Source organism: Pseudorca crassidens, chromosome 6 (assembly GCF_039906515.1).
Source record: "Pseudorca crassidens isolate mPseCra1 chromosome 6, mPseCra1.hap1, whole genome shotgun sequence".
Lineage (NCBI taxonomy): Eukaryota > Metazoa > Chordata > Mammalia > Artiodactyla > Delphinidae > Pseudorca > Pseudorca crassidens.
The window spans coordinates 13315740-13338867 of NC_090301.1; positions in this window are offsets into that span (position 1 = coordinate 13315740).

The following is a 23128-nucleotide window of genomic DNA, read 5'->3' on the forward strand; positions in this document are numbered from 1 at the left end:
GTTGCTTTATGGCTCAGAACATGGCCTATTTTGGCAAATGTGCCATGTGGTCTTGAAAAGAATGTATTCTTTTAATTGTGGACTGTTCCAAAGAAGTCAATATGGAATAACTTCCCCTAAAGATAGTATGAACTATTGATACAGAACTCCAGGAATAGAGAAATATAAATTAGTTTGTAATAATGTCTGATCTCTCATATTTTTGCCAAAGTATATTTACCGGCAACCGAATCAAATAGCTCTCAGGAATGCCCCTGGCATTGGGGTGAATAATTGTGTCTAGGTTGTGCAGAGTAAGAAATCCAATCAGATAGAGTGTTCTTCCCTAAAATAATTCCTGAAATTTTGACTGAGATTAGACCTCTCATCAGCCTGGCTGGGGCATAATTTTTAGCTGCTCTCCCCTTTGGCAACCTCAACTACAACAAATCTTTAGTTTATATTCAGTTTGTAAAACAATACCATAATAAAAGTACTTGATAACATAAGAAAGTACTTAATAAAATAATAATTAATGTACCATTATTAAATGTAATAATTTATTATCTTCAACACCCTGAGTCATTTTCTCCATGGTGTCTGTTAGCCATAATCACTTATAAAACAATCACCAGTAAGATATAGGAACAGAGTTAGTTCACCAGTATTCGAGTGACTTTCATCTAATGCATTGAGAATAACTGAGAAAATGACTAAAATGTGAACAAAAGCTAAATGGGAGGAAAATATGCTTTTAGAAGATGCCAGGTGAATGGAACACAGCCTTGGTCCTCATCTAACACTTTAAGAAAAGATAAGACACAAATCAGCTCTAGCTGGAATTTTCTCTGTGTAATTTCTCCAAGCTCATGCCCATTCTTTTCTGTAGAACTCCTATATTCCTTAATCAAAATATAATTATCTTCTGGTCTCTCAACTATATGTTTGCCGATGTGACAGAATTACATGAAATAAAAGATGGAGTAGACAGTCTCCCAATCCAGTAATATGGGTGCAACGTGTGTAGATTATCACAAACTAGCACTGAGTTACATAAACAAAACAGAGTCTCAACAGTCTTGCCTAGCTATTTCTAGCCTTGACCAATCACACATTCAGCAGTAGGATCCAATATTCATATCCTAAAAGGGATGTAGACATGCTTCTAGCAAGATAGTTCATCTGGAAAGCCTTACGCATCGTAGAAACCTTAGAAACATCTGCCTTAGAAACACCCACCAAATTATCCTGCCACTGGGTCAAACCTTTTTGTAGTTAACCAGTTTTGTCTATCCCTCTAGCATCCATTCCTGCTTCCCCCCATAACTGTCTCCAGTTTCTAGTTCTCTATTCATGTTGTCTAAGTAGAGCTGCCTTAGCCTTAGGGCAGGACACAAGCACGATCAGAGGCAAGCAGTGTTTTCTATCTCTGTAACAGCCAGACACCCAATAGAAACAGATGGCACACTCCAGTCAGGATAAATTGAGCAGGGCTTACTTACAAACAGACTGGTTGCAAAGGATGCACAGGGTATAGAGGAACATTAAGGGTTAATGTGAAAAATCCAAGTTCATTGGCGCTGCTACCACCCATAGACTTAAAGTATTTGGAGAGGAAGAAATGACAGGAACCTGGAAGCAGAGAGAATCATGTAGAGCTAGGACCTGTGGGCTTTTGGTGAAGTCCAAAAGGACCCCACAGGGGAAACAGAGGGGTAGTTATTCTGACACGCTCTACATGGAGTAGAGCCTGTGATTTCCAGCTGAGCTCAAACCTATACTGGAGGGTTGGGAGCCTGCTAACGTCATCCATGCAGCTCAGCCTCCTGCAGCTCCTGCAGGAGGAGAGGAGATCTGGAGAGCCAAGAGAAATAGCCCACACAGTCTTCCCAGCCACAGTGGTTGGACAGGTGAGTAGGTATCCACGGCTCAACTACATACTGGGATATAGTGAGCACGAGGCTGTCCCACCACCTGGACTCAGACAATAGAGTCAGCCCACGGGAAGCAAAGCCCAGTGATGGATTCAGGCAACATTATGTGAGTCCTGATCACACCTAAGGACAGAACTTTCTACCTAAAACTTGCTTTTTTTTATTCCTTAAGCCAATCTGAATTTTGTTTTTATTGTTAAAAACTGAAAGAGCCCGAACTGATACACTCTCGGCCATCATTGAGAGCCAGATTCAAATTTGAGTTCACGTGCTCTTTTTTCTTCTTTTTTTTAATTGAAGTATAGTGGATTTACAATGCTGTATTAGTTTCAGGCATACAGCATAGTGATTCAGTTATACATATATAGTATATGTAATATATATTATATATAATACATAGATAATATATGTAATATATATTATATTGTGTATATATATATAATATTTCTTTTTCAGATTCTCTTCCCCTATAGGTTATTACAAAATACTGATTATAGTTTCCAATACTATACAGTGGGTCCTTGTTGATTATCTATTTTATATATAGTAATGTGTATATGTTAATCCCAAACTCTTAATTTATCCTTCCCTTTCCCCTCCTCTTTGGTAACCATGAGTTTGTTTCTTATGTCTGTGAGTCTATTTCTGTTTTGGAAATAAGTTCATTTGTATCTCTTTTTTTTTTCAGATTCCACATATAAGGGATATCATATGACATTTGTCTTTGTCTGGCTTACTTCACTTAGTATGATAATCTCTAGGTCCATCCATGTTGCTGCAAGTGGCATTATTTTATTCTTTTTTATGGTTGAGTAATATTCCATTGTATATATGCGACACCTTCTTAATTCATTCATCTATCTATGGACATTTAGGTTGCTTCCATGTCTCAGCTATTGTAAATAAGGTTGTTATGAACATTGGGGTGCATGTATTTTTTCAAATTAGAGTTTTCTCTGGATATATGCCCAGGAGTGGGGTGGCAGGATCATATGGTAACTCTATTTTTAGTTTTTCAAGGAACCTCCATACTATTCTCCAGTGTGTTTTGCTGCCCAAATTCAGACCTCTAGTGATCAGCCTTTGTTCCAGTTAGTTCCCCAGCCCTGCCCCAAACTTAGCCGTCTCCCAACCTCTGCAGAAGCTCACCTCCGAGTCTGAGGTTCCTCTCATAGTCAAACTGTGCATGTTTTGACAGAACAATCCCTTTCAAAAATATTTTTGCAAAGACTTTATGGGATACTTTTTTGTAATCCAGGCATATTTGTTTTCAGTGTTCCCTAAACCCTCACAAATAATGGTTGAGCAAAAACTGACAGCACTTATCTGACATTTTTCTCAACTGTAGTGTCACTGCCAGTTGTGAGATGCATCGCAAGGAATGGGTTCTAAATAATAAGAGCACTAACTTTGACTTCTTTTCTCTTTTTTTTCCTGAGAGGAGTTTTAATATTAACCCTGCAGTAATGACACTCTCAGTCATTTGCACTGCAATAAACTTTCCACAGTGGGAGAGGAGAGAGATGGCATTAGAGTTAGCATACAAGGAATGACATGCCTCTTGGCCTAGCTCTTCTATGGTACTGTCCAGTGAGAAGTCTTTATTGATATACCATTCATGATTGTTGTGACTCAAAATTATTGCAATGCTTGATATTGCTGGGGAAAAAAATGAATTTTTTCTCAAAATCGGAGGAAGCCTACATATATCAGTTTGAGTTCTCCAAGAAGCAGATACTGAGGCAGAATTTGATATTCAAAGGATTTTTTGGTGAAAATGTGTGTGTATTAGTTATACATTGGTGTGCAACAAATTAGCGCCATACCTTACAGCTTTTCACAACAAGTATTTATTATATTAAACATTTTCTGGGGCTCAGAAATCCAAAAGTGACTTAGCTGGGTGGTTCTAGCTCAGAGTCTCTTAGGAGGTGTAGTTGTTAGCTGGAGATATAGTCATTTCAAACTTGACTGGGGCTGGAAAATTTGCTTCCAGGTTCACTCACATGGCTGATGGCGACCTCAGTCCCTCACTAAATATTGCTGAGAAACATTATTCCCCATTATGTTGGCCTCTCTGTAGGTTGCTCATAGCATGGCATTAATTTCCCTCAGAACAAGCAAGCAGTCAGAGAGAGAAAGATAGAGGCAGAGAGAAGTATTGCAAAAGCAAGGAAAAGAGTGCTCTCAAAACAGAAGGTACACCGTTTTATAATCTAATCTTGGATGTGACTACACAAGGTTGTGGATACTAGGATGGGGCGCTCACTGAGGGCCACCTCTTAGAGACTAGATATTACCATATGTGAAGAAAAGGAGGTAGGAATCAGGAAGAGGTAAGAAGGGTCTTCAGATAATGCTGCAGATCTAACACCTGTGAAAATAGAGAAGGAAGAAATGAGTAAGGAGAGTCTCAAGTGCTGAGCAATACTGAGAAAATTTTATACAGGCTAAGGGAGAGGCCTCAGGGCAAAGTTGCCCCTTGGAAGACTCCCACAAGTGGAAAGGATGACTAGATTCCAGTTGCCTGCTGTGCTCAATTACTGGCCGTGAGTAGCTTGGCGGAAGTGTGGACTGCCCTAAATATTGTGGTTAATCCAAAGATGTGGCCATTGGAAGCTGTCAATCAGAGATGCTCCCTGCAGCAGGTTCTCTCGAAGGGAGTAGCAGAGCACCTCCATGGACTTTATGCCATGAAATGATGTTCTACCTTTGAGCATATTCATTATGTGTGTTACTATAAGCCAAAGAAGGAAGCACTGCCGATGAACACTCATACCCTGAGAGTGATTACAAAACTAAAGGCCTTCAGAATCTAGGCAAGGAATGGAGATGAATGAATCACCCTAGTTGACCCAGGGGAACTAGGGGGTGCATGCCCATCAAAAGGGGTAGCTCACATATATCAGTTCAGTCTAAAAGCTTCTAAGTGGACATGGCAGCCTTCCAGTCCCAGATTTTTAAATTTTCCAAAAAAAAAATTCAGAAATCTGAAATTTTAAATGAACTTTTATAAATTTTAAATGTTACTAAAAATTCAATTTAAAAAAAACACAGTAGGCCAAATAAATATGTCTAAGGCCATAAGTAGACTAGTGGCTACCATTTTGTACATCTTATTAACAGTGATGCAGAGTAGTGTACTACAAAATAAAGCAAACGGACATATATACTCACCTAAAGAAAAACTAGAACTAGATCCAGTCAATGTTATTTTCTTCCTTTAATATTACAGAATGGTGGCCAACAACCAGTCTTTCTATGTACAAATCTGCATATTTTTTTCTCTTAAAAAAACATTTGCAGGTTTATAGTGCAATTTTTAAAAACTAATTCAACAAATGTAATTTTACTATTTTATTCTTTCTAAGGTATTGTATTTCCTTGGATATATTTAGCTTTAACTTATTATTTTTTTAAAAAGTCACTTCTAATTCTTTTAAGTCTTTTAAAAATTAGATATGTATAACAAGTTAGTTTAAAGTGGAAGATTTAACTATTTTAATAATGACCAGTGATAAACACTTACTTGCATGTATATTCATAATAAAATGTATTTATTCATTGGTGATTGACCTTCACTGTTGAAAATTAAAGAAGCTACAACTTTTTACATTTATTTATTTTATAAAGAAAAAGATCCACAAATCTATCTTCCCTTAAATTTCACAGCCTTTCTTTATTTTTAATAAACATATTCAAACCCTATGGTGTAAAGCAAGGATAAAGAACCCACTGGGATTTACCTCTGCGCACAGTTTTCTCTGAGCCCTAATTCACTTCCTTTGAAGTGGAACTTAATTCCATACATATACCCAACCACAATCCCTAACACAAATGTTAACTAAAAGAAAGATTAACATGCTTCTCTTACTCATTCAAAGCACCTGAATTTTCTTTAGCATTATTTGTCAGGGTACAGTAAAATTATACTTTTCATGATTTGATATCTAAAGATTTTAAATTATTCCACATTATAGTTTCTGGTGAGATATACATAAGCTAAGCAGATCTTCCAAATGTTGACACATTTTATTATACAATATATTTAGAATCTCATTCCATAATACCATCATCAGACTCATTGAAAAAGTTCGTGATAGCAGGTACAAGTTTTCAAATTTTCATTTTTTACATGAAAGCCTGAATTTTATCATTAGCCAACTGTTTTCCTTACAGAGCTAGCTCATTTTGTTCACTTCAGAAAAATATCTACCAAATATTCAGATCTAAGTGTGCATAGTTTGTTTGCTAGTCATTCTTTCGAGTAGAAATGGTGTTCCAGGAAAAAAAATGTCCAACTGGGCTGACAATTCAATTGCACGAGGGCTTTTCCTTGAGACAAATATCATAATTTTGGTATGCAGCAGAAACACTTTATGCCTATTTCCTATTTTACACACAAAACATTAAAAAGATGTGTGATTAAAAGCAGAGATTTAATATAATTTGTATTGCTTCATTAAGGACATTCTTAAGTGAAACTGCCTTTTTTTCTTCCTTACTAGTACTACCTTGCTCCGTGCTAAGTTGCCCGAAGTTTTTCTCACCATTGATTTTGCACCATCTACAAATATCATCACAGAGAAAAAGACAAATAATATCTTACTATTATTTTGAAAACAATAGTTTTATTCATGGATCTCCTAAAAGAATTTCAAAGGCCCCCACAACTTCACAGACCACATTTTGAGAACCAATAGTGCAGATAATTATTTTATTTTATTAATTTCATAAGAATGATCTGAGCATGTTGAGTTTATGTGAAGGTTGGTACATTATTCATTCTAATCTTTGTTATTCTCCATTAAAAACATATCTAAGATTTTAAGGTACACTGTCCAACTTAAACTCTGTACAACAGACTATATTTAGTCTACATTAGTTACTACAGTGTACTTACATTGTGTGAGATCTACACTTAGTATAGGTACCATTTATCCAAAAGTTGGATTACATCCTATTTGGAACACAGTGATGCAATCAAAATTCAAAACAACAGTTAACACAAAGTCATACCTGCACATTTAGAAGAAAACGCTTGGAGCTGCTCAATGAAGCATCATTCCAAATCCTGCAGACTGAACTGTGTGTAACTAAGATAATTGGCTTAAGAGTCCTATATATGTGCTTTTCCATGGCAATGTGGAAATCATTTCATTTTGTTTGTTGAAAATAGGAAAATAAAGGATTTCCTTAAGAAGTCTTTAAAATCAACTACAATTGAATGTGCCTCTACAAGCTTCAAGTATAGTATTGAGATGTAGTATAGCATCAAGGTCAAATGAGCTGGGGTCAAGTCCCACCACTTGATACATGAGAGTTACTATCTGCAAAATGGGGATAGTAATACTACTTCCTCATATGAGTAGTAATAACTATTATTATTAATAATAAAATAGTTTTTGAAAGTCAAAATGAAGTAATACATTAAAGTTCTCAGAACAGTGCCTGGAATAGTAAGTAATAAACATTTTTAATTTCACTTTTAGGAAAAATCGTGAAAGGTTTTGAAATGGGCAAAAGGAAGATTCCTAGTCGTTCTGTCAGTCCACCCCTTTAGATTATCCCAGTCTTTACTTGTCTTTGAGCTTATTTTACAACTTTAGAAATCATAGAAAACTGATAGTAATGCAAAAGATTCTTGTGGGGCAGAAAAAAAGAACAACTATTAACTTGTGGATATTGACTACGTTTACAACCCTGTGTAAATTAATTTCAGCATTCCTGTCCACCAGTGTATGTATATGTTCTTTGAATTTTCCTTTGAGCAGGTGGGAACGTTTTTCTGGATTCTTCATTAATTAATGAATTATAAAATCTGCAATGACCATTTTATGTTTATATGAGCATCATGATTTTAGCATTTTAAAAAAATTATTCTTTAACTCGTTATTATTATTGCAAAGAAATGTGACATTAATGAAAGGGGAAAACACACTATGAGGAGAATTAATGTAATTTTGGAATATGGCGGGACCAGGTGGCATAGCTTATTGGAGATATCATTGGAAATCCTCAGGGAGCATCATGTTAACGACGTGAGTTTGAGTTCAAAGGCAATCAGGTTAGACTGTTCACTACTGAAAAGGTAGGGAAGTGAATACAATATTTTTTAAATTAGTTTTTTAATTGACAGTGGTTAAATATTTTAATTTAGGCTTAGTTAGCCAGAATATTTACTTAGATAGAAATTCTCATTTCTTGACAAAGCTACCTATATAAAATATTATCTACAAAAATCTAAAAATTTTTCTCTCTCCTGCTCTGTCACTAATTTAAGTTGATTCCCTGAGTGGTTTGTCCAACATTACAATTCTGGAGCTGGAAACAGTAAATCATCAGTTGTTGCCATCCCACTCTTTTTCCACAGGCAGTCTGAAATTTCACTGAACTACCATATTGAATTTCTGATCCATTATATGACGGCATCTCATTTTAGTATTTAAAAAACTGGCTTTTATGTTATTTCATACAAAATTTATAACTGAATTTTTAGGAATGTTTAAATATACCTGTGTTTGAGAGTGCTTTTCCTTTTCCTTTTAGTATCACCCTACATGTTAAAATACTAACGCAATAAAACCAGGAAGTTAGAGCTCAGTAATTTAGAAGTCTTAATAAATTAGGCAGGGAAGGACTAAATTGGCATTTACCTTTATCTATCTATTCATTTCAGAAAATGATTTATTGAGTGTATTTAGTATGAAATAGTTCAAAATATCTATGTTTTATTTATTAAAGGAAGTAAAATAGTGCAAGATCTTTAAGCGTTCATTTCCACATAACGTTTTTGATATGACAGATAATTATTTACTGATTTAAGATATCTACTTTTAAACTTAAGATAGTCTGAGTTCCCAATATACGCCAAACATACTTCAGTGGCTTTTTGTAACAACATCCCATAATTCAAAGCAATCTTCCTCATAAATAAGCAAAAACGTGGGTGTTTCTTTACATGCATAGAATATAAAAATGTTTTTATCCTAAAATATCTGAATGTCACTTTATTTGTGCAAATTTATTAAACACATTGAATTGCCTGTTTTATAGCAAGGATTCAATATCCGACTTTACTTTCCTGCCATTCCTTTATTAAAAGAAGCAACTTAATGACGTCCTCCTAGCCATATGAAAAGAAAAACCTGATACATCAACATAACAGAATCAGGCTGCGAGCAAAGAGGAGATTTGCCCATACATTTCTCCAGCTATTACAGAACTGGAAAGCTTTAATAAAGATTTGTACCCTCATGCCAAGTTTCTGACATGCAATTATGTAAGCAGAAGTAAAACTAAAACCTTCTGGAAAACTGGTGTTTAACCAGCATAAAATTCAGTATTTCCCAAATGACCAGTAATTGCATGCAGTATTTCTGAAAAGTAGATTAATTCCCTGCATTCTGATGTGAGTGGACTCAAATGATCTCTAATCTTGGACCACTTGGACTGGTCAAAAGACTCTACAGATCAAACTCAACAACTTCTACTTATTACCTACCAATAAAGGAATCAGAGAGAGTCAGAGGGCGAGGGAAAGAAATCCCTATTTTTGATGAGACACTAATGAGATTATGTAGACTTTTCATTAAATTATAAAATCATCTTAAAAACGAAGCTTGGTTTATCACCCTCCAGTCATAAATTATGCAAGCTTGCTGCCAGTTGAGAATTCTTAACCATGTGGGGAACTCTTACAGAAAACAGTGATCTATTTGGAGAAATACCGCAAGAGACAGAAGGAGGGCTACTCCAGGCAGCCTTGGTATAGGAGGCCCAAAATCTATGAACTAGGAATTAGGGTGAATGCCAGAAGCCTGTACTGCTTCCACAAGCTCACTCTGTGGTTTCAGGTCACTGACCTCATTCGGACATTTCTTCATTTATCTCACCTTTTCTCAAACAATGCTTTAGGCCCTGGACTTATTTAAATTTGACGAGCTTTAGCATTTTTTTTTTTTAAATGAGTAAGAAAGTAATATCTAATTCTTTTCAATTTTATAAGAAAAGATGGATTTTCACTGAACAAATTAGATTGGGAACCATTAGGGAAGAATGAGTCATCTTTAAAAACATAAATTAAAAACTATTTCAAGACTAGGAGCAAAATAACTTTTTTTTGACCTTATATGCCCATTACTTCCCATAGTAACCTTACACTATATTTATAACTAAAACAAATCTCCTCAGTAAAATAACATACCCTGAATTCTTTCTGGGGTTGTGATAAGAATTAAGTACAATAACTTGGCTAAAGTCCATATACTTATAGTTTAACTGTAACATAATTTTATAAATTCAGATAGTAACACGAGGGCTTCCCTGGTGGCACAGTGGTTGAGAATCCCCTGCCGATGCAGGGGACGCGGGTTCGTGCCCCGGTCCAGGAGGATCCCACATGCCGCAGAGCGGCTAGGCCCGTGAGCCATGGCCGCTGAGCCTGCGCGTCTGGAGCCTGTGCTCCGCAACGGGAGAGGCCACAGCAGTGAGAGGCCCGCGTACCGCAAAAAAAAAAAAAAAAAAAAAAAAAAAAAAAAAAATTCATGAATTCTGTAAGTTCAGGTTCACTTCCTTTCACTACAATTGCAAAAGGCATGATAATAGGAAATGCAAACGGCAGTAAGTAGATTTTTTTTTTAATGCAATGTTAATTCTGGCATGCTATCTTCTGACCTTTCACAGGTCAAGTCTGGAAAGCAGAAATCTCACTCTGCCCCAGCAAAATGCTTTATTCATGACTTTGAAAATGCCAAGATCAAAAGGGGGTGTATTCAATTCAATTCAATTTGCTCAAGTGGACAGAAAAGATGTTCTTTTATTCAAACGACAAGGACGTTTGATCCAGAAAAGCTGTACTATTTCATTCTTGAAGAAGGGCACACACCTTGCTTTATGAATTCCATTTTGAAAATTTATTTGTTGATCAGTTTATTAATAGTCAGATCCAAATAACCATCTAAAAATGAGGCAATTGGCCGTCTTTGTTTAAAAAAGGAAACAAGGTGCATTTCATTAGCAACAGCCAATGAACATAAAGACCCATCTATAGGATTCTGTTCCTCTGAAAGCCTTGGGTGGATTTAGGGGGATTCCACTTAAGCTCTGTGAATTGAAAGAAAAAAATAATTCACATAGTGTCAATAAATCTACCTGGTTTATTTACCAAAGGCCAGAGGACTACCCTTGTTCTCATCTCTTGGGGACCAAATAAGGGAAAAATAAATTCTTTTTCTATAAAATAATTTCCTAAATAGTACCTATGCCACTGGCATTCTGCCAAAGGCTAGGGAAAACCTTAGAGTCTTTCTTTGCTCATATATGAGCTGTTTGTTTTAGTGGATACACCAATGCTTGGTCATATATGATAAGGAAACATGATGAAGAGACCAAAGGGGACTTGAAAACACAAAGTACAATAAAAAATTACATTAAGGGGCGTGGGAGAATGTCATTCCATTTGAGTGAGTCTTTTGGGGGAATGTGAGATTTTAATACCCATGTAGAGCTCCAAGTAAAATACGGATGTTCCATTTCAGCTTGCCTGAAATTTGGTATCTCACCATCTCTCCCTGATCAACCTCTTAAATGTCAGCCCTGGCCTTTCAGTCCCATTGGGTAGAGGAGTTCCTAGAGATGGGGCAGGGTTCTCACCCTTGCCTGCAAATCAATATCACCTGGAGAGCTTTTATAACGTGTTAAGTTTGAGTCTCTTTTTTCAACCCATTAAATCTGGGTCTTTGGGCTGTGAGTCCCAAGCACCCCCAAATGTTCAGCTAGAGTTGAGAGTCATTGATTTGGGGGTAATACAGGATTTGCAAAGTGGAAAGGTAAATTTAGGACATATAACAATTCAGAAAATAGAAATGTATAATACATGCATTCTCTCTCAAGACTCACATGACATGTCGTGACCTCTAGATACCACTTCTTCTCTCTTTGCTATTTCCTGGTCAAAGAGGAACTACATTTGTCCATTACCACTGTTCCACACTGTCCTCTTTCCTCTTCTGTGAAGCTTCCTTAGTCATAAACAAGATTAGTGAACTATAAAGAAATTCATTTTACACTCACATGGTGACCTCCTAACACAGGTCCCTTCTCCTATGTATCCACTGAGTTCTGTTAGAAGACAGTTCAGTCCCTCATGAATGTCTCCAAATATTTATAACTTGTGGTGGATCAGGGCATTAAATAATTCCTACTTTCTTCTAGTTCTTATTTATTACTGATCCAGTTATATTCTAGAAACTAGATGGATTATACACTGCAGGCTGCTTAGCAGTATAACTAAAATGATATGAATCCAGCAATGCCAAATACTCCAACTTGAACAATTTGAAACAGATTAATGATAGACAGGTAAGTAGAAAATCTGAAAGTGCTTCTAACTTGAGTGAAACATGATGCACAGTCTCAAAACAGTACAAAAGTCAGTCTCTCTCTCTCACTCTCTTTCTCTTTTTCATTGTCCTTAGATCAAATCCTGTGGAAGCAATGAGATAGGCCTGGCTTGTTTCCATGCTCACCTCTTGGACCAGTCCAGCATGAGATAATTATCAGCATTATCTCATGCTGATAATGAATGAGATTCAATGACTGGCCAGACTCAGAATGTATGCTGAGATTGTCAGATCCACTAGAACCACATGGGATCAGAGAGAAAAAACTCCTGCATTGAAAGATGACTGAGTAGCACCAATAAGAAGTGACCATACTCCTAAGATGGATAAGAGGTCATAACCACCTCTCTTGTCCTAGTTGCATCGAGGAGAGTCTCACTCAAGTGTGCCTGTATCTAGCTCCTTCCTGAGAACTAATAATCCAGCCATCTTCCACTGGGAATGTTTTAGCATCTGCTTCCCAGATACTGGGGGGAAAACCCACTTGCCTCTGATTCGAAACACTCCTATATTCTTGCAAATTATAGAAATTTGCAGTTGTGGTACCCAAAGTCCTCAAGTTTTCTTCGACTTCCCTTTTCCTTGGTGTCAACCTGTATATACTTAAATATATTGTCTATTTCCCTTTGGACCCTGAATTTGTGGTATCTGACATGTGTACCTTAAGTTTGTAACAGGAAACTCTCCAAACAAAGTTCACAGCCAGTATGCCCCCAGTCATACACTGCTCTCCCCAAATCTCATCTATACTCAGAATTTCATTTTTTCTGGGACTTGCATAAATCATGACTTTTTAAAATGATAATGGAAACATTCTTTTCTATGGTATTTTTCCTGATACCAGATGCATATGTCTCTATTTCCTCCAGGTTTCCATTTCTATTTCCTTCTGTTATTACCATCTCCTTCAAGCAGATCTTAGCTGAGTTTTTTAAAGTTCAACCTGCTTCATCAATTAGATCCAATTTCTCTTCTACATTTGTGAGGCTAGATACTCATTAGATCAGAGTATTCTCTTCTTTCTTTATTTTTCCCATGATTCCTCTTTTTACCGCAAAACAAACTTTTGTGGTTCTTTGTTTGGCTGGTTACTCAGCTAATACTACTACTTGTGTTTCAGATTTTCCTTTTCCACAGCCTAAGCAGTAATTTTACCTACTGGGTAATTAATTCTAGCTTGCGCAACCGACAACCCTGAAATCTCAATGACTTGACCATGATAAACGTTCATTGATAGCTCACGTGATAGTTAAAGTTCGGACGAGTGACCATCATGCATAGCAATGCCATCTGGACCACACAGCCTCCAATCATCATGGCAAGAGAAGAGAAGGCCAGAAGACTGGATGGATGGTTTTAAGGCTTGTGAGTAGCTTACATAACTTCTTCCACTTTATGTTAGCTAGAAATTAACCACATGACCTCAGTCTAACTTCAGGGGAGCCTGACATAGCTGAATGGACACAGGCCTGTATAGACAGGATGCAGGATAAGCACTAAAATTCATACTCTACATTTGCAATTTTCCTCACGCTCACAATTTTTCTCTATCTCAGAGCAACTGTGGTTGGACACTGGCAATGTAGCTAGTCTAAACTGAAATATGCTGTGAGTGTAAAAGACACACTGAGTTTCAAACACAGTATAAAATAAGGATTAAAATATCTCACATTTTCTATTGATGACATGTTGAAATGGCAACATCTGAATATATTCAGTTGAATAAAATATATAACTAAAATCATTTCTGTTACTTTTTGCTTTTTGTTTAATGTGACTGCTAGAAAAATTTTAAATTTCATTTGTGACAAATGTTGTCTTTTAATTGGACAACACTGCTCTACAGTGTTCCAGACATAGGCTTGCCTTTAATTATTTTCAATGATCGCCCTGGAATGATTTCTTTGAGGTTTTCTTTCTCTAAATCCAGGAGACTGACATACTTTTTATAATAAATATCCTAATTTTTATTTATTTATTCATCAATGATTTCCACTCCTTCACTATATGTATATCTGCTGTCTGGATTTCTGAAATCCAGAACCAGGAGGAGGATTTAACCAATAAACATACAAGACCCAACTCGAGAGCAAACAGTGGAACAGATTCTGGGATATCATAGCCACACGAATCCCAAGAAGATTCTAGATAGTAGATACACTAAGGAACATAATGAAGCAGTTGATCTAATACTACTGGTGTCAATTTGGCACCACTAATATAAATAAATTAAAGATTCACACATTAGAACTTGGCATATGCTGAGTAGTGTCTACCTTGAAATGCAACGGTACTCCACTGCTCTTGTTACCTGAGCAAAAACCTGCCCTGGCTCCAAAAATGCAACCTTTTCCTCAGATTAATACCAGAGTCTGCCTGTAAGAAGCAGAAGTCATTCCCCAGCAGAGATAGTTGGCTAATCCTTGCTTTCTTCATGTAGTACTTGTTCCTCAACTGCTAGTTCCCTTGGTAAATGCATTAGGACTACTGAAACCATAGCAAATATGAGAAACCAGCGTGAGATTTTGATGGGCTAAGATATCATTATGTCCAGGTCATCAAACAATAGCCCCAGCTGTAGCCAGAATCTTCAAAGATCCTGGTGAAGATAAGCACGCAGGAATGAAAACAAACATTTTGAAGTTCTTTTTTTCTGAATCTCTGTATCTCAAGGAGGAACTCTGACAAACTAAGCTGCACTTAAGTTGGTAGGAGGTAGAAGCCTATGAGGTCTCCTTCCATACAGAAATCTGCCCCCAAATCTTAGAATTTAATAACCTGGAATGTTTAGAGACTAAACAACCTATTTCCACTTAAACCCAGACTTGAATTTCTACATTCTTGCCAACCACATGGAAGGGCCTGCTCCAGGACAGAAAGCCTGGGATGAGTTTCCTACTGCAGTTAGAAAGGTAGAAGGAAAGAGAGCCAAGCATACCATAGGCTGACATTCAAGTGCCTGGAGGTCTCAGTATTCTAGCCCACTAGACAATCAGTGTCCCAGAAACTGAAAAATCAATGACACCGCTTTTATGGAAGAGAGTGGAGTGGGCACAGTGGAGGTATAAGGAACAGGAACAGAATGATCCTGGAAGTCATTTTCCTGGGAGTAACAGCCAACTCTGGGCCAAAACTTCAAGAAGAATGACTTCCAAGTCAATTCTACTTCTTTTTGGAATTAAAAAAAAAAGCATATTAACACAACATTGTAAATCAACTATACTCCAATAAAAAATTTTTAATAAAGCATATGTAAACTCTTATTTTCTCCCAGTATGTTATGTAAATATCTACTAAGTTAAAAATATTTGTTGGAATTAATAGGAAGATTTAATTGTTGTTGTTGTTCTATCTTTAACGTGGGACTTGAGGTTACGGTGACGTTGGTTTCCCCCAGATGCACTGAGCATGTCCACATCCTCTCCTTTATTCACTCTGTCTCAGCTCCTAGAGCATCTTCCTATGCATTTATAGTCCCTGACACATGACCTGATATTTACCATTTGGAATTCATCTTTTCTTCCTCTTAATTCTGATATAATTATACATGCTTCTCTAATGATACACTTTTTATATAGTTTTCATAAACATGCCTGAGTAGGAATTTACATCGAAATATAGTCTATTTTTGTGTTGAATGACATACGGAAAAGGAATATTTTCTAATATTCTTTTCCTTAGACTGTCAGCCTGGGTCTTCTAGAAAGCAGAATCCCGAGGCAAGAATGAAGTTGCTGGTACTATTTGGGAGGCACGAAGAGCAGAGCCGTGAGAGTGAAGGTGAAAGGGAAACGATGCGTAGCACTTGGCCTTCCAGATCAGCTGCAGAGCTAGGGAGCCACATTCATGTTAATAACTTATAATTAATTAGTGATAGCAGCCTGTCCATCTGTCTGTCTGGGGCATCTAAATATCAATACCAAGACGTGAAGAGTGAACATGAGGAGAGCTGCGAAGAAGCTGTGAGCCAGAGGTGAAGCTGCAACACACCACCAGGGAGCTCAAGTCATGCAAAAGGACTCCGACTCTGTCGACTGAAAAAAAAAAACAAAAAAAACCGCACAACTTAAAAGTTGAGAATTAGGTTTTACTTGGCAGACAAAACTGAGGACTTAAGCTCCGGGATGCATCCTCTCAGATAGCTCTGAGGGACCGCTCCCAATGTAGTTTTTGAAACACACACCAGGTACTTACAGATTACTATTAATTAAAGGAAACCAGACATCTCAAGTCAAAGAGTGTGCTGCTTTTCTGTGTATGGGAAGATGCAAAATTCTTGAGCTCACTGAAATCACTCCTTTGATATGCACCTCAGCTATCTGGGGCCAGTATCCTGTGTCTTCCCACCCTGAGTCCCCTCAGGGTGCACCCCTGGGGGGTGGCTGCAGGGACTGAGGGCTGGATGGCAGGCATCCTATTTCTACCCTGAGTCCCCTCAGGGCTCACCCTCGGGGCAGCTCTAGCGGCTAGACGGCTGCCGCGCCCTGTGTTTAGCAACATTTTGTCACTCACATGTCCTCTCACCCACCACAACAATAGAGTATTGTTAACTGTAATCACCATGCTGTACCTTAGATCCCTAGAACTTAGTTATCTTATAACTGGAAGTTTGTTCTATTTGAGCAATATCTCCCCATTTCCCCCACCCCTCAGACCCTGGCAACCACCAATCTACTCTCTGTTTCCATGAGTTAGGTTTTTTCAGATTCCACATAAAAGTGATACCATATGGTGGGTGCTGAAGTCCCTTATATAAAATGGCATAGGATTTGCATATAACTTATAAACATCCTCCTATATACTTTATTTATTTATTTATTTTAATTTTATTTATTTATTTATTTATTTATGGCTGTGTTGGCTCTTCGTTTCTGTGCCAGGGCTTTCTCTTGTTGTGACTAGTGGGGGCCAGTCCTCATTGCAGTGTGCGCGCCTCTCACTATCGCGGCCTCTCCCGTTGTGGAGCACAGGCTCCAGACGCACAGGCTCAGTAATTGTGGCTCACGGGGCTAGCTGCTCCGCGGCATGTGGGATCTTCCCAGACCAGGGCTCGAACCCGTGTCCCCTGCACTGGCAGGCAGATTCTCAACCACTGCGCCACCAGGGAAGCCCCCTCCTATATGCTTTAAATCATCTTTAGATGACTTATAATACCTAATACAATGTAAATGCTGTGTAAGTAGTTGTAAATGCTATTTAAATAGTTGCTGGTATGTGGCAAATTCAAGTTTTACTTTTTGGAACTTTCTGGAATTTTTTTTCTAATAGTTCAATCCACAGTTGGTTGAATCCTCAGATGTAGAACCCACAGACATGGAAGACCAACTGTACTGTTGAATTAAGTTTGCTAGTATTTTGGTGAGAATTGTTGCATTGATATTCATCAGCGATATTGGCCTGTAGCTTTCCTTTCCTGTAACGTCCTTATCTGGCTTTGGATAAGCATTACCTTATCAAGGTAATGCTAGCCTCCTCATAAAATGGGTTTGGGAGTGTTCCTTCCTTTTCAATTTTTTGCAAGATTTTGAGAAAGATTGGTGTTAATTCTTTAAATGTTTGGTAGAATTTACCCATGAAGCCATCCTGTTCTGGGCTTTTTGTTGTTGGGAGGTTTTGGATTATTAATTGGGATCTCTGCTCGGGCACCTCTGCCCATAGGGACGTGGTCTGCCAAGTTCTGCTGCACCCTCATTGCTGTGAGCCCCGTCCCCTTTCCTGGTCTCTACCTGACTCTCCTGGTGATCCCTAGGAGGTGGTATCTAAGTGGATCTCCCAAGAAGCATCCTGGAATGCTGGTGAAACTGAATGTCCACATTGGGCTCTTCTTTTCCACTGAAGAAGCTGTAGGCCCAGGGGGAAGCTCCCTGATGCCAGCCTGGGGAGTGGCAATGTGATCAAAGTGAAACCATTCCCCTTACCCTTCACATGCAGTTTTTCTCAGGTTTTTGTGGTCCACAGTGGTGATTCGCCTCACACTGGTTCGGGATCTTCAAAGACATCTTCTCTATGGCTGTTTACTAGCTGCCCACTGTGTGGGACACCAAAATCAGGAACCACTCTATTTCACCATCCTGCCGATGTCACACTCATTTACCCATAAGTTTTATCTTGGTAAGAAGAGGTGGAAAATTAATAAAGATATAAATATGTAAAGAAGATCATTTTAGCTTTTTTATAAGCACTATGAAGCAAATAAACAGAATTATATGCTGTAGAATAATTTGGAGTGTGCAGGAATGCACGGTGTGGGGTGGCTTTGAATCAGATAGCCCAGAAAAGCCTCACAGAGAAGGTGATATTTGACCTCAGAGTAAAAGGATGTAAAGGAGCCAGGCATCTAAGGACCCAGGGAATGTACATCGCAGGCTGTGAGACTAGTATATTGAGTGGCCCTCAGACAGGAAAGTGCTTGTGGTTTTTTGTAGAAGTGAAAGTTAGCCAATGTGGGAGGAGTTTGGTCAGCCAGAACGTAGATCAGCAGTTTTTTTCTATAAATGGCCAGACGGTAAATCATTTAGATTTTATAGGCTAGGTCTCTGTTGCAACTACTCAGCTCTCTGTTGTAGAATGAAAGCAGCAGTAGACAACATATATTCCAGTAAAACTTTGTTTATAAAAGCAGGATATTGCCATCAAGCTGTAGGTTGCTGACCCCTGAATTAGAGGAGAGTGGTGGAAAAGGTTAGGGAGGTGGGCAGGAGTCAGAGCAGGAAAAGCCTGGAAGGCCATAGTATTGATACATCAATTATCTACCTCTGCGTAACAAACCAATCCAGCTCCCTGTGTCTTAAATCTACAACAACAATTCATTTGCCATAATTCTGAAATTTGGGCAGGGCTCAGCAGGATGGTTCCTTTTGGTTCCCCACAGTCTTCATGGGGGGGCTCAAGTGGACCTGGAGAGTCTGAATGGCTTCACTTTCTTGCCTGGTGTCTTAGCTGAGGTGGATGGAAGAGCCAGAGGCTACCTGGGCTTCTCTCTCTTTGCCTTTATGGTCTTTCAACCAGCAAGTGCCCTCTCTCTCTCTCTCTCTCTCTTTCTCTCCACAAGACCTTTCTCTGCAGTAAAGTAGTTGGACATCTTTGGTAGCTGGTGTTATATGGTACAAGGTGTCCTGAAGCCCAGGTCTGTAATAGGCATAATGTCATTTCTGTCACAATTTCTTGATCAAAAAAAATTCACAAGGATAGTCTGGATTCCAGTGTAAGGAAAACAGAAATTAATGAGAAAAATTGTCGTTAGCCTTATCTGCAGACCATTCTTGGCACATTATAAGGAGTTTACATTTTTTTCTCAAGTGAATTAGGAAGACATTTTATCTTGCAAAGGAATGACATGGCATAATTTATGATGAGAGAGAAATGTCTTAGCTGCATATTCTTGTAACAATCTTTTCACGATGCCTGGGAAAGATCAGCAGAAATGTGGAAAGCAAACTATAAGAATTCAATGGCTAACGAAGAAGCAATGAGTTTCACAGCACTTGGCCTGAAATTCTCCATTTGAAAAGGATCTCAACTCCACCAAATTGTATAGAGCATATATAGCAGTATGTCAGGGGTGTGGACTTGATTCTTTCATCCACCAACTTGTTCAATTTTATTCCATAATTATGGACTAAACCCATGATGCCTGCTATCTATCTCACAAATCTGCTCATTTAACCACAAGGTGGATCAATTTGGCAGAAACCAGGACTTCGTTGGATTCGTATCCATCATAACAACTAGAAAAACTACCAAAGTCCTTGTCCTACTGACAACAGGTCATTAAAAACAAAATGATTTTGTAAATTTACTAAGCTCTTACATTATCAGCTTAATTATCCTAGCATTAAATTAATAGGTATATCAGAAGCCAAAATGTTCATTGTCATGCTTACGAAACACCTATAAATGCAAACGTAAGTTGCAACAGTATTAGCTCTCCCAAATATCTTTTTACATAAACTTTGTTCTTCAGTCACTCATCCGTTTTATATTTTCTATTTTTAATCAGATATTTTTTATTGATATTGTGTTATACAGTAAACACTATTACTTATTACATTCTTCTTTTGGAGACATAAATGTCCGTTTGACTTCAGTCCACTTGAAACTGTATTCTGAACATTTATGTATTATTTATTTATTTAAGCCTCTTTCAATAAGAACAAATGTCTCAGGTAAAATTTACAGTGAACAATAAGATTTAGTCCCAGTAGTAGGTGTGTTTTCTAAAATAAAAATTAGAAGTATCAGGCATCCAATCATTAGAAAAGTCATTAACGATAATGGTGATCGTGCAATGGCCTTACTTCTCTGTCATTGAAAATAAGGCAGAGAATTGTGCTCTAAAAGAATGATTCGAGAATAGTCTAACAAAACTAGCTAATCAGCTACTTTTCCTTAGGTAGTAGAAGTAATATTACAATTTCTTTCCTGTCATAGTATCGAGGGAATAGAATAAATGTGTTTCAAGCATCACCTGAAAGAGAAAAGAGGAACAATTTAAAAACATTCCTATTAAGCTTAGCATGATTTCATTGTCCTTCAGCAAAACACATTTCTTATCAGGGAACTCTATTTTGCTATTCTCTTGAAACACTGGCTTGGGGAGGGAGGCATGAACAGCTTGAATAATTTCTTGCCAGCTCAATGCTATTTTCTTACTGGTGCTTTTCCAGTTATTCCATAAAAGTAGACTTGGCTTTACCTAAAAGTTAGAGTGCAGATATTATGTTTATGAATTGAACCACAATCAGCAATGAACAATTTTTAAGAGACCCTTATTAAATTTTCTTGTACAAGAAAGAATTCTTTTTTAATACCAATAAGGAGCCTTGATTTGTTTACACTGGACCTGGGGAAAGACTGAGAAACTCATGCCACAGGTTGAAGGAACTGATTAAGGATTTCTACAAAGCATGTGAATGACAAGAGAAAAGGATATGGCCAAAGGAGATATAAGAGCAGTGGCTGAAGAAGAGTTTGCTATAGGTGCTCCCCACTCTGACCACAGCTCCCACGGTGCCCTGGGAACTTGTATATTCCATCTAGGATGGCTGCATGCAGAAACCAACAGAGTCATTTTCACTCTCTGATTCAAAACAGTATCTCTTCAACATCCAGGTACAAACTTTTCTATCACTTCCAAGGGAAAGAAGATAAAGAAGTGATGGGAAAAAGTTTCAGGGGAAAGAAGGTTCAAAAAAAACCAAAATCGGCATGGACTGTTATGCAATTTTGGCATAATGACGACTTCATATAATGGACTGCCATTCTAACAACTTGAAGGCCATAGCGCTCATCAGTACCAGAGAAATCACGGGGTGTTCCCATCAGAAGCCAGTGTTGCCCAAGATGGCAAAATAAGGTGGCCAGCAGAGGCAATAATGTACTATGGCCTTTGTCCAGATTCCATGCAGCTGATGAAAGATGAAGAAAGTGGTGTTGGACTAGCAAGCAGGATTTGCTTGTCAGTTGATATGTCCAACAGCACATATATTTTTCTTTTTTTTTAAACATCTTTATTGGAGTAAAATTGCTTTACAATTGTGTGTTAGTTTCTGCTTTATAACAAAGTGAATCAGCTATACATATACATATATCCCCATATATCCTCCCTCATGCATTTCCCTCCCACCCTCCCCATCCCACCCTTCTAGGTGGTCACAAAGCACCAAGCTGATCTCCCTGTGCTATGCGGCTGCTTTCCAGTAGCTATCTAGTTTACATTTGGTAGTGTATATATGTCCATGCCACTCTCTCACTTCGTCTGAGCTTACCCTTCCCCCTCCCTGTATCCTCAAGTCCATTCTCTACATTTGCGTCCTGTCCTGTCCCTAGGTTCTTCATAAACTTTTTTTTTTTTTTTTTTTTAGATTCTATATATATATGTGTTAGCATACGGTGCTTGTTTTTCTCTTTCTGACTTGCTTCACTCTGTATGACAGACTCTAGGTCCATCCACCTCACTACAAATAACTCAACTTCATTTCTTTTTATGGCTGAGTAATATTCCATTGTATATATGTGCCACATCTTCTTTATCCATTCATCTGTCGATGGACACTTAGGTTACTCCCATGTGCTAGCTATTGTAAATAGAGCTGCAATGAACATTGTGGTACATGACTCTTTTTGAATTATGGTTTTCTCAGGGTATATACCCAGTAGTGGGATTGCTGGGTCGTATGGTAGTTCTATTTTTAGATTTTTAAGGAACCTCCATACTATTCTCCATAGTGGCTGTATCAATTTACATTCCCACCAACCGTGCAAGAGGGTTCCCTTTTCCCCATACCCTCTCCAGCATTTATTGTTTGTAGATTTTTTCATGATGGCCATTCTGACTGATGGGAGGTGATACCTCATTGTAGTTTTGATTTACATTTCTCTAATGATTAGTGATGTTGAGCATTCTTTCATGTGTTTGTTGGCAATCTGTATATCTTCTTTGGAGAAATGTCTATTTAGGTCTTCTGCCCATTTTTGGATTGAGTTGTTTGCTTTTTTGATATTAAGCTGCATGAGCTGCTTGTAAATTTTGGAGATTAGTCCTTTTTCAGTTGCTTCATTTGCAAATATTTTCTGCCATTCTTAGGGTTGTCTTTTCGTCTTGTTTATGGTTTCCTTTGCTGTGCAAAAACTTTGAAGTTTCATTAGGTCCCATTTGTTTATTTTTGTTTTTATTTCCATTTCTCTAGAGGTGGGTCAAAAAGGATCTTGCTGTGATGTATGTCATAGAGTGTTCTGCCTATGTTTTCCTCTAAGAGTTTTATAATGTCTGGCCTTACATTTAGGTCTTTAATCCATTTTGAGTTTATTTTT